The sequence below is a fragment of the Dermacentor andersoni genome, chromosome 4, assembly GCF_023375885.2.
Source record: "Dermacentor andersoni chromosome 4, qqDerAnde1_hic_scaffold, whole genome shotgun sequence".
NCBI lineage: Eukaryota > Metazoa > Arthropoda > Arachnida > Ixodida > Ixodidae > Dermacentor > Dermacentor andersoni.
In genome coordinates, this window is record NC_092817.1 from 148,625,176 (window position 1) to 148,637,459 (window position 12,284).

General features: G+C 46.5%; 4 non-coding genes across 4 annotated transcripts; all 4 read left to right on the forward strand.

The window, feature by feature from the left end:
- Positions 1 to 3,013: 3,013 nt before the first annotated feature.
- On the forward strand, positions 3,014 to 3,132 carry TRNAL-CAA (transfer RNA leucine (anticodon CAA)). The gene is made up of 2 exons: positions 3,014 to 3,051; positions 3,087 to 3,132. It is a non-coding gene; the product is annotated as a tRNA-Leu (tRNA).
- Positions 3,133 to 3,208: 76 nt separating this feature from the next.
- On the forward strand, positions 3,209 to 3,327 carry TRNAL-CAA (transfer RNA leucine (anticodon CAA)). Its single transcript has 2 exons — positions 3,209 to 3,246; positions 3,282 to 3,327. It is a non-coding gene; the product is annotated as a tRNA-Leu (tRNA).
- A 76-nt stretch (positions 3,328 to 3,403) lies between these two features.
- Positions 3,404 to 3,521, forward strand: TRNAL-CAA (transfer RNA leucine (anticodon CAA)). The gene is made up of 2 exons: positions 3,404 to 3,441; positions 3,476 to 3,521. It is a non-coding gene; the product is annotated as a tRNA-Leu (tRNA).
- Positions 3,522 to 8,567: 5,046 nt separating this feature from the next.
- TRNAL-CAA (transfer RNA leucine (anticodon CAA)) lies at positions 8,568 to 8,686 on the forward strand. Its single transcript has 2 exons — positions 8,568 to 8,605; positions 8,641 to 8,686. It is a non-coding gene; the product is annotated as a tRNA-Leu (tRNA).
- Positions 8,687 to 12,284: the final 3,598 nt, after the last annotated feature.

The following is a 12,284-nucleotide window of genomic DNA, read 5'->3' on the forward strand; positions in this document are numbered from 1 at the left end:
GTGGAATTTGCTCCGCCGGAGCGGTATCAGCGGCCCAGTCGGGCCGCGGAAACAGGTTTTTTGCTGATGAAGCCCTGGACTATCAAGTTAACTGCCGTCGCTGCCAACAGGTGCGTCTGTAGCGAATACTGTTACTGCGAAAACGGTCAGTAGCTACGCAGTAAAGCACGTGAGCTTCAGTGATCACAGCCTAGTAACGTGTACATTGGGCACGAAACATAGAGGGTCTCACTTTAACTGGGAACTGTGGAAAATGAACGAAACGATCTTAAGTGATGAATGGTTTGTCAAAACGGTAAAAGGAAAAATTGACGTAATGCAAATAGATGCTACAACAAATTGGGCTGAGCTGTGGGAGCAGTTTAAAATTGAAGTGAAAATGAGTGCGATCGAGAGGGCTTGTGTGATGCGTCATAAAGCTAAACAAAGAGAGAAAGAACTGCAAAGCATGCTCGATTATTTTCTAAACGCGGAGTGCACAATACCGGGATTGTTTTCGAAACAGATTAGAGAAATTAAACGCGAACTTGAAAGGGTGGACGCTCAAATTTACCAAGGAGCCGCGATAAGAGCACGATCCGAGAGGCTGTGGCTGGGAGAGGCGCCAACTAAGCGCGCGCTCAGTGACGAAAAGGGTTACGCATCCAAAAACATAATAAAAGAAATTTGTTTTAACAACACAGTGTCAAAAGACCCAGAAGTAATTGAAAAAGCTTTTGTTGAACACTACCGAGCGTTGCTCGGTAGGCAGGTGCCCGTAACAGAAGAGTTTGTGAACACCTTTCTAACACTTCTGCCAAAATTACAAGACGAAATAAAAGAGGGACTCGAGAGACCGATCTCGGCGAAAGAAATTACAGAAGCCATAGAAGATTTGGGTAAAGGAAAGGCGCCTGGACCAGACGGCCTAGGAGCAGCTTTCTATAAAACTTTCAAGGCCGAAATAAGCGAGATACTGCACTGTGTAATATCAGAAGCTCATGAAACTAAGCACTTGCCGCCATCATTCAGAAAAAGTCATGTTGTGCTTATACCGAAAACCACCGATACGGTAAAGCTGAAATCTGTCGCTGGATACAGGCCCATAAGTCTTACGAATTCGGATTATAAAATCTACATGAAGGTGCTCGGAAAAAGGATGCAGTCAGTTATTAAATCCATAGTAGGCCCACACCAAACATGCGATATTAGGAATAGAACAATATTGTCGAATATTCACATCGCTAGGAGTATATTGGAATGCTGTGATGCGAACCTCGAATGTGTAGCAATGGTTCAGTTAGACCTAGAAAAAGCTTTTGACAGGGTTGCTCACAGCATACTTCTTGCCCTGCTAAAACACATTAATGTAGGCGAAGTGATTCAGGACGGAGTAGCCATGGCTTATGAGAACTGTTCCGCTCACCTTATAATCAATAAAAGACTCAGCGAAAATATACCAGTATTATCCAGTGTGCGCCAGGGGTGCCCTTTGTCGCCCTTACTTTTTGCGATTTTTCTTGAACCTTTCTGTTTGAAGGTACGAGAAAACGAAAACATTCGCGGCTACCGTCTTTTAACACAGGAAGTAAAAATACTAGCTTACGCAGATGACATCGCACTTTTTTGCATTGACCAAGAGAGCATTCGGGAGGCAGTCAAGGATGCAAGAAAGTTTTGCAGTCTAACGGGGAGTGCCATAAGCTGGCCAAGAAGCTTAGGCTTCTGGCACGGTGAATGGGACAGCCGGCCTGCAGTGTTAGAAACAGTACCGTTCACAGATACGCCAACCAGTTATCTTGGTGTTCCTTTGGAATACTATCGCGATACCACGATGCAATGGACTGAACAAACTGAGCGGGCTAAAGCACAAACAACGAAGTGGGGAGGCAAGAATCTGTCAATATTCACGAGAGCCACTGTCTGCAATTTATTTCTTGTCGCTAAAGTGTTTTATATGTTGCAAGTTTTATGTATATCCCGAGTGTGTATACAAAAGTTGCACAGGGTTTTTGCTATGTTCGTGTGGGGATCAGGATGGGAGCGCACGAGTCGTCTGAATCTGTTTCACGCTGTGCAGAAGGGAGGGTTGGGTTTGTCGCATTTATTTTTGAAACAAGTAGTGTCGCGTTTCATGTTCTTGCGCGACGAAAGCGATTGTTTTTTGCGGTGCGTTATCCAGACGCGATTAGGTGACGCACTGCCAGAATATGTTGTGACGTCGTATGGCATACGTCAAGTGGTTGTCCGAGGTTTTTTGTTTGAAGTGATAAGCTCTTTCCGTTTTCTAAAAGTACACTTTTCTTTGGAATACCTGAACACAGTCGCAAGAAAGCGATTATACCGAGATTTAGTTAATATCATGTGTCCAGTACCAATATACCGTGCAGTATATGCACTGGGGCGTGAGCAGAATGTCTTAAAAAGAGTTAAGAAAATGCCTGTAAGAGCAACAACAAAAACTTTTTTTTTCATGCTACACACTGGCACGCTTCCTGTCAAGCCATGGCTGCAGGAGAAGGGGATCTTTGTACCCTGGAGTGTGAATTGCCAGATATGTCAGAAACCGGAGACAATGGAGCATATTTTTCTGGAGTGCAGGGACTCAGTCTTCCTTTGGGACATTCTACAAAGGACACTAAAAAAAGAATTTCCTTTAACACCTTTTGGAATCCGTTTTTTACCGTTTGAAGAGACAGAAGGCGTGCCATGTGATATGGTGATGTTACTCTGCATGCACAGCGTGTGGAAAACACGAATGGCGGTGCGTAATGAGGATGTTGACGCAAAACCGGCCAAAGAATATTTTGCTGAAAATGTATTGTACATTCGCGAAGCGTTTAAAGCGCTCAGCGAACCACCTGAGTGGTTAACAGCATTTGAACAGCTTGCAAACATTCAGCCTTTTTAAACCAAAATTAAACGACAAGGTACACCCGCACATTGAACTGTCTTTTTTGTTTTGTAATCGCAGCGGAGAATAGCTGTGAAACGTGTATTTGTTATAAAACAGGCAATAAAGAAAAAAAAAAGTGTCAGGATGGCCGAGTGGTCTAAGGCGCCAGACTCAAGGGAAACCTTACCCAGCGATTCGGGTTACACGAGAATTCTGGTCCACGCATGTGGGCGTGGGTTCGAATCCCACTTCTGACACAAAATTTTGCGTTTTTCTTTATACCGCGCGTTACGCGCCGCTCACTGCGCCCTCTGCTCATGGGACATACACAGTGTCAGGATGGCCGAGTGGTCTAAGGCGCCAGACTCAAGGGAAACCTTACCAAGCGATGCGGGTTACACGAGAATTCTGGTCCACGCATGTGGGCGTGGGTTCGAATCCCACTTCTGACACAAAATTTTGCGTTTTACTTTATACCGTGCGTTACGCGCCGCTCACTGCGCCCTCTTCTCATGGGACATATACAGTGTCAGGATGGCCGAGTGGTCTAAGGCGCCAGACTCAAGGAAAACCTTACCAGCGATGCGGGTTACACGAGAATTCTGGTCCACGCATGTGGGCGTGGGTTCGAATCCCACTTCTGACACAAAATTTTGCGTTTCTCTTTATACCGCGCGTTACGCGCCGCTCACTGCGCCCTCTTCTCATGGGACATATACAGTGTCAGGATGGCCGGATTCCACTTCCGGCCACCGCAGTGAACGGTCGCGGAATGTTTTGCTCCGAAGGGGCGGTTATAGCGGCCCAGCAGGGCCGCGGTCTCAGGTTGAACGACACACCGAAGGACGACTACCAGGTTATTTTGCCGCAACTACCTACAGGATCGACAGTTAACACGACCGTTTTTTTGCACGGAGACGTGAAAGCGAGGCCCTACCGAGTCGAGCATTTCCGTGAGGCACTTGACTATCTGCAGCTGATGCCAGAAGTGGAGGCCCTCGGTGCCTATCAGATGAACCACTTCTGGGCCATCACTTTCAAGGATGAAAAGGGCAAACAAAAGATTTTGTCTGCTCCAACCTTCAGCGTAAAGGACCACCGATGCATGGTAATAGACCCTCGAAATCAAGACGTCAGGATGAAGCTGTATTGGCTTCTACATACGACTCCGGACGACGAAGTCAGAGGTGCCCTGGCGCCTTTTGGGAAGGCCAGCGAAATTTCGAGGGAAAAGTGGCGCGTTGCAGGCTGCAACGACAAAGGCTCCCACACGCGCCTGGTTTCCCTGCGGCTGAAGGTAGGCGTTACCGTGGAAGACCTGCCTCATCAACTTCGCGTCGGGGAAGAACATGCGCTCGTGCACGTCCCAGGCAGACCCCCGCTCTGCCTCCGGTGCCATGGCACCGGTCACATACGGCGCGAGTGCCGAGTTCCGCGTTGCAAGCTCTGTCGTCGCTATAGCCACGACGAGAGTCAATGCGCGCGTAGCTACGCCAGTGTGACCGGAACTGGGCGAAGCGACACCGTCGATGAGCACCTCATGGACCAAGTCGACGCGGAGGAGACCGTCAGTGGAGGCGAGAAGTCGACAACGTCGGGTGCCACGCCTTCTGTCCCATCCGAAAACAAGGGACCTATGAAAGCTGCGGTCAGTCAAAATGGAAAGAACGACGAGCCTCAGAATACTTCAGAGGCCGTGGAAACTCCTAGCAACTGTGCTGCCGTTAGCGAGACGGAAGAGAGCGGTACCGCAATGGAGGGCATCAACTCGGAAGGAGGAAAAACCAACCCTGGCGTCGCTGTCTCAAAGAGACCACGGGAAAATACCATCGAAGACGACAACCGAGAGAAGGTCAACGCCGGTGAACCGCCCCAAAAGGCAGGGTTCCACCGTAGGGCTCCCCTGAAGGTGAAGCCCAACGTGCCTCCAGACAGGAGGACTACACCGACAGGGCCTCCGCGTTAGCGGAGGGCGCTGTCCGAGGGACGACCTTACCGCTAGACTGGAGCGGGACGCGCAGCACGATACGTCGCCATGCCTACCCACAAGGAAAACGCCTCGGCTTCGCCATGTTTGACGAAGCACTCAGAATCAGTGCAACAGTGTAAGTGTGCGTCCTGTCAATTCGGCACAATCACCCAGCGGTCCGCTTGACCTTTCGCTTTCTATGAATTCAACGTCTTTATCGGCATTAAGAATAGGCACGCTAAATGTGCGCGGTCTCACGGCAAGAAAGCGGCAAGGGCAGTTAAGACGTCTGCTAAAAGAAAATACCATCGATATTCTAGCCTTACAGGAATCAAAAATAGACTGCGAGGAGCAGGCGGACCACATGGTCCAAACTTACGCATTAGATTTCAACGTTTGTGTTTGCCATGCCGTTGGAAAGTCTGGCGGTTGTGCTATCTTTCTGAAACGAGGTATGGGAATCGTTGAAGAGGGTTTTATCACCTCTGATGACGGACGGTTAGCATTGTGCGACTTTTATTTAAACCAAGTACAATGGCCAATTATTTGTGTGTACGCACCGAACCAAATTTCAGAAAGAAAAGTTTTTTTTGATCATGTCGCTGGATTTCTAAAGTGTGACAGGCAACTCATTTTGCTTGGCGATTTTAATTGTATTTGCATGCCCGAAGACTCAGTTAAGAATGAACCAGTACGGGACAAAAGTGCCCTACAGCTTAAAGCGTTGGTGGATGAATGTGGCCTTGTTGATGTAGGGGACATATCCCGTGGAAATCAAGTGCGATTTACCCACTTTCAGGGCGAAAGCCACGCACGATTAGATCGCGTGTATATTTCTTCGGATGCTATGTCTATGTGCTGTAACTATGCCGTGAAACATGTTAGTTTCAGTGATCATAGCTTCGTAATGTTTGAAATAGGTAGAAAGCACAAAGTCTCTGCATTCAACTGGGAACTGTGGAAATTAAATGAACAGCTCTTAACCGATGACACATTTGTCCAAGTAGTACGCGAGAAATTGGAAATAGTGTCCACGAGTCACAAAAATTTCATCGAAGCTTGGGAACAATTCAAGTGCGAAGTTAAAAAAAGTGCAATAGACAGATCATGCATACTACGACATAAAGAAAAACAAAAGGAAAAAGAACTACAGAGCACACTTGATTTCCTTTGGAATGCAGAGACTACAATACCGGGTTTGTTTAAAAGTGAAGTCGAAGATGTTAAAACACAGATGGAACAGATGGAAGAAGAAAAATATAAAGGCGCTGTTATTAGAGCGCGTTCAGAGAGGCTTTGGTTAGGCGAAAGACCAACTAAGAGGGCGATTGGTGAAGAAAAAAAATATGCAACAAAAAACGAAATAAATGAAATTCGCTACCGAAACGAAGTCTCGACAGATAAGAGCGTCATTGAAACAGCATTTGTAGAGCGATACCGTAGTTTGCTCGGCAACGAAGTGCAAGTAAATGATATATTTATAAACGACTATGTTAAGCAAATGCCAAGGCTTGACGAGGATATTAAACTAGAGCTTGAAAGACAAATTACTAGAGATGAAATCAAACAAGCAATTGAAGATTTGAGCAAAGGAAAAACGCCTGGGCCAGATGGCCTCGGATCAGCGTTCTATAAAGTTTTTAAGGATGAAGTAGCAGAAATACTATACCATGTCATAGCAGAAGCCTACGATAGTAAACAAATGCCTCCATCGTTCAAACTAAGTCACGTAGTTCTAATTCCTAAAACCGATGAACCTTCCAAATTGCAGTCAGTAGAGTCTTATCGGCCCATAAGTTTGACAAATGTAGATTATAAGATCTTTATGAAAGTAATTGCAAGAAGACTCCAATCAGTAATTACAGCTATAGTTGGCCCACATCAAACATGCGGGATTAAAGGAAGAAGCATATTCACAAACATACATACCACCAGAAGCATACTAGAAGGTTGTGACGCTTTTTCCGGAAAGATAGCAATGCTTCAACTAGATCAAGAGAAAGCTTTCGACAAAGTCGCACATGGCGTACTGTTCGCAGTACTAGAACAAGTTAACATAGGCAGCGTAATAAGTGAAGACGTGAAAATGGCATATAAAAACTGTACTACTAAGCTTATCATTAACTAAAACCTTAGCGAAGGAATCCCAGTAAGGTCTAGTGTGCGCCAAGGATGCCCAGCCTCAAGCCTGCTATTCGCCATATATCTTGAACCGTTCTGTTTAAAAATTCTGAACAACAAAACGATATGCGGCTATCGCTTCTTAACGCACGAAATTAAAATCCTCTCATACGCAGACGACATCGCAATCTTTTGCCGAACTCAAGAAAGCATCGAAAGTGCCATTAAGGAAGCAAAAACATTTTGCAGCCTAACTGGAAGCGCCATTAGTTGGCAAAAATGCCTAGGATTCCGGCACGGTGAATGGGACGAGAAGCCGACACAATTCGAAGGTATAAGGTTTACTGATACGCCGGGCAAATACCTTGGCATTCCTTTGGAACACTATCGCGGAAACAAAGACCAATGGGCGGGTGAAATTGACCGGGTTAAATCCCAAACAACAAAATGGGGCGGACGCGATTTCTCAATCTTTACACGTGCAACTGTGTGTAATATGTTCATCGTAAGAAAAGTTTTCTATATGATGCAAGTGCTTTGCATGGCAAGGATGTCTGTACAAAAGTTACACAGACTGTTTGCTGTTTTTATCTGGGGGTCGAACTGGGAGCGTACAAGTCGTCTGAACTTATTTCAGTTGGTTAAAAACGGAGGGCTAGGCTTATCGCATTTATTTCTTAAACAAGTTGTTACACGGTTCTTTTTCTTGAGGCAACAGAACGATGCTTTCCTGCAGAGTATTTGTCAAGTGTTTTTGAGCCAGGCATTACCCGAATACATAGTGTCATCGTATTCTACTAATCATGTTCCATTGAAAGGGTTTATGAAAGAAGTCGTTAATGCTTTTCGTTTTTTCAAAAGCCACTTTTCGACTGAATATCTCTCGGCTGTAACAAAGAAGAAATTGTACAGAGACTTGCTTGATGTGATGTGTCCTGTGCCGATCTATCGTTCCTTATATAAGCTAGGACGACAACTTAATGTTTTGAGACGCGTTAAAAAGATGCCTGTGAGAGCGTCGACCAAGACGTTTTTCTTCTTTCTTCACACCGGCACGCTCCCTGTAAAACCCTGGCTTAAAGAAAAAGGTATTTTTGTCCCTTGGAGTACTAACCGTACAATATGCAATAAGCCCGAAACCATCGAGCACCTATTTTTAGACTGTTCAGACTCCGTTTTTCTGTGGGACATTTTACAAAGGACACTCAAAAAGCAACTTCCACTTACACCTCACGGGGTTCGATTTCTCCCGTTTGATCAGACAGGGGACGTGCCGTGTGATCTGTTGATGTTGTTGACAATGCACAGTGTATGGAAGACGCGAATGGATGCAAGACACGAGAATGTTAAATCACAACCGTCAAATGTGTACTTCAGAGACGCTATTATGTACGTCCGCGACGTCTACAGGACACTTCCCGATCGTCCAGAATGGCTACCTGTGTTTGATCAGTTGCTAACCCAAGAGCCGTACTAACCTAACAACACGAGACAAAGTACGAGTCTCGTTTTTAATACAACCTAAGTGTATGTATGTCGAATTCCAGCAAGAATTCCTGTAAATTGTACGAGGAGAAATCCGGCAATAAAGAAAAAAAAAGTGTCAGGATGGCCGAGTGGTCTAAGGCGCCAGACTCAAGGGAAACCTTACCCAGCGATGCAGGTTATACGAGAATTCTGGTCCACGTATGTGGGCGTGGGTTCGAATCCCACTTCTGACACAAAACTTTGCGTTTTTCTTTATACCGCGCGTTACGCGCCGCTCACTGCGCCCTCATCTCATGGGACATATACAGTGTCAGGATGGCAGGATTCTACTTCCGGCCGTGATAGCAAACGGACGCGTGTGGAATTTGCTCCGCCGGAGCGGTATCAGCGGCCCAGTCGGGCCGCGGAAACAGGTTTTTTGCTGATGAAGCCCTGGACTATCAAGTTAACTGCCCTCGCTGCCAACAGGTGCGTCTGTAGCGAATACTGTTTTTCTTCACGGGGATTTGAAATCCAGGCCTTACCGTGTAGAAGACTTTCGGGACACGTTGGTTCATCTCGGAGTGCTTCCTGAAGTGATAGCTTTGGGGGCGTTCCAGATGAACCATGTTTGGGCCGTCACTTTTAAAAGTGCAGAAGCTACGAAGAAGATGGTAGAAATTGGGGAAGTTCTGGTCAAGGAGAAACGGTGCCTTGTGGTTGATTCCGAAAATCAAGAAGTGCGCATCAAGCTTTACTGGGTGCTACATAATGTTCCGGACGAAGAAGTGCGCTCTGCTCTAGCACCGTACGGGAAAGCAAGCGATATCTACAAGGAGCGCTGGCGAGTGCACGGAATAGCTGACAAAGGCTCATCTACGCGCACAGTTGGTCTGAAGCTCAAGCCTGGTGTAACTCTAGAAGATTTACCACATCAGTTGCGCGTTGCAGGAATCATGGCTCTACTCGTTGCGCCGGGACGCCCACCGCTATGCTTGAGGTGCCATGCCACAGGCCATATCAGGCGCGACTGCCGGGTACCGCGTTGTGCCAAATGTCGGCGATATGGCCACGATGAAAGCGTCTGCGTGCGAACCTACGCAAACGTGGCCGGAGTCAAAGCAAGCGATGAACTGTCGACAGAACATCTAATGGACGAGGCAGACGCGGCCGAAACTACCCCCGAGGCAGACAGCTCGCGAACTATTGGTGCAGCAAACGTGTTACATGTGAAGCAAAAGGCTGCCCTCATTATTGCGGAAGACGCAGCCATCGCTTCAACAGAGGCTGTAGAGACACAGGCGATGGGCGCTCCAACGAGCCAACACATTGCACCTGGCGCGAGTGTCGAGCAAAGCCCTGAGACTACAGACGTCATTATGGCAAGTACCAGCAGCCCTGCACCAAAACGACTCCATGAGGACGGCAAAGAAGGGCACAAGACCGACCAGAATGCAACGGATGAGCCGCCTGTGAAAACGACACCCCATCGAAGGACTACATTTAAACTCGCACCGAAAATACCGCTCGAGCGGAAACCGCCGGCCCCGCCGGCGACGTGACAAGGTGTCGAGCCTCCTTTTTTTCCAACCGGACACTATCAGCGGAAGGGACTGGAAAGACAGTGCGTCGACGTCGTCACGGCGAAGTCTAAATTCTAATCAAAATGGCTGGAACGACTGGGATTTTCTATAAAAAATGTGAGTGTTTTGCCGTCTTGTGATAAGCAAGGGATACTATGCGGTTTGTGTCTATAAAAAAAATGGCTGTTACCCCCCAAACGCCTCTTTACGTAGGCACTCTTAACGTGCGGGGCCTGTCGACACGGAGAAAACAATACCAGCTGAGTCGACTTTTTATGGAAAATGAATTGGACGTAATTGCCATACAGGAAACGAAGATCGAAAGTCAGGAAGGAACAAACCGCATGGTTGAACCTTTTAGGGCGTACTACAATGTATGCGTTGCGCATGCAGTAGGTACAGCCGGTGGTTGTGCGCTGTTCTTGAAGCACTCCACAGGTATATCTGTTGATAGTGTGTACGCGTGTGACACTGGACGACTTATTATATGTGACATAACGTTGCAAGCCCAGAAGTTCCGAATAGTTTGTTTACATGCCCCAAATGCACCAAGTGAGCGCAGATTGTTTTTTGAAAGTGTTGAACATTATCTGAATTGTGACAGGGCAATTATAATGATGGGGGACTTTAATTGCGTATCCAGAGTAGAAGACAGGACAAGAGATGCACCGATACGAGATGCGAGTGTGTCGGTACTAAATGCGCTGACTGAAGGTCACCTGTTAGAAGATGTAGGGTGCCTCCTGTCAAATGGCACATTGCCTCGTTTTACCCACTACCAGGGGGACAGCCACGCTAGATTAGATCGTCTTTATGTTTCGGCAGATTTGGCACCCGTCTGCAATAAGTATGACATTAAAAACGTTTTCTTTAGCGACCATAGTTTGGTTGTGTGCGCTCTAGGTCCGAGGAAACCGGCGAAATTTAACTGGCAGCTGTGGAAATGCAATGTTAAACTCCTCAATGATGAGGTATATATGAAGGAAACAAAAGAAAAAATTGGAGACCTACTGGCAAATGAACCGGAGTGTTATGCGGAGGCATGGGAACATTTTAAGGAAAACGCAAAAATCTCAGCCATCGAAAGAGCCGGGGCATTGCGGAGGAAGCAAAACAAAGAAGAAACTGAGCTCCAAAGCCAGCTTGATTTTTATTTGAATGCAGAAGCTAGAGCCCCGGGTAACTTTGCCAGAGAAATAAAAGAAATTAAAAGCAAACTAGAAAATATTAACACAGAAAAGTACAGGGGCGCAGTTGTACGAGCGCGTGCGGAAAAAATGTATATGGGTGAAACCCCGACCAAACGCGCTCTATCAGATGAAAAAAGCTATGCGTCGCGCAACGAAATAAAAGCGATAATGTACAGAGATGAAGTTGTGCAAGACGAGGAACTGATACGTCGCGCATTTGTTTATTATTATCGGGATTTAGTTGGCCACGAACCACAGATTGTGGAAGGTTTTCAAAGCGATTTCTTGAGACACATGCCAAAACTTGAAGCAGAAGTTAAAACGAATCTCGAAGCACCAATCAGCGTTGCAGAAATTGAGGGGGCAATTGATGAATAGAGTGCAGGGAAATCGCCAGGCCCTGATGGTTTTGGCTCAGAATTCTACAAGGCTTTTAAAACTGAGATAGCAGTTGTCCTGCATAACGTAATAAAGGAGGCATACAGAACAAAGAAGTTGCCTCCTTCTTTCAGGCAGAGCCATGTTGTACTTTTTCCAAAAACAGAGGATCCAGCTGCCTTGCTCTCTGTACGAGCGTATCGACCGATAACTCTAACGAACACGGACTACAAGATCTTCGCTAAAGTTTTGGGTAGGAGACTGCAAAGTGTTATAACCAGGCTTGTGGGGCCGCATCAGACTTGCGGCATAAAAGGAAGGTCCATTGTAACAAACATACACGTGGCTAGAACCGTCCTGGAGTGCTGTGATGCGTACTGTGGTAAGGTCGCCATGGTACAACTGGATTTAGAGAAGGCATTCGACAGAGTTGTGCATAAAGTCCTTTTCAACATTCTAGAACACATCAATGTCGGGAAGGTCCTATCAGAAGGTATAGAAATGTGTTACGCAGACATTTCTAGCAGGATTAAAATTAATAAATCATTAACTGCCAGTTTCCAGATAAAGTCCTCTGTTAGGCAGGGATGCTCTTTGTCTCCTTTACTGTTCGCGCTGTACCTGAAACCTTTCTGTTTGAAAATCATGTCATCGAGTGCAATAAAAGGTTTTAGGTTGAGCACAAGCGAGGTTAAGCTACT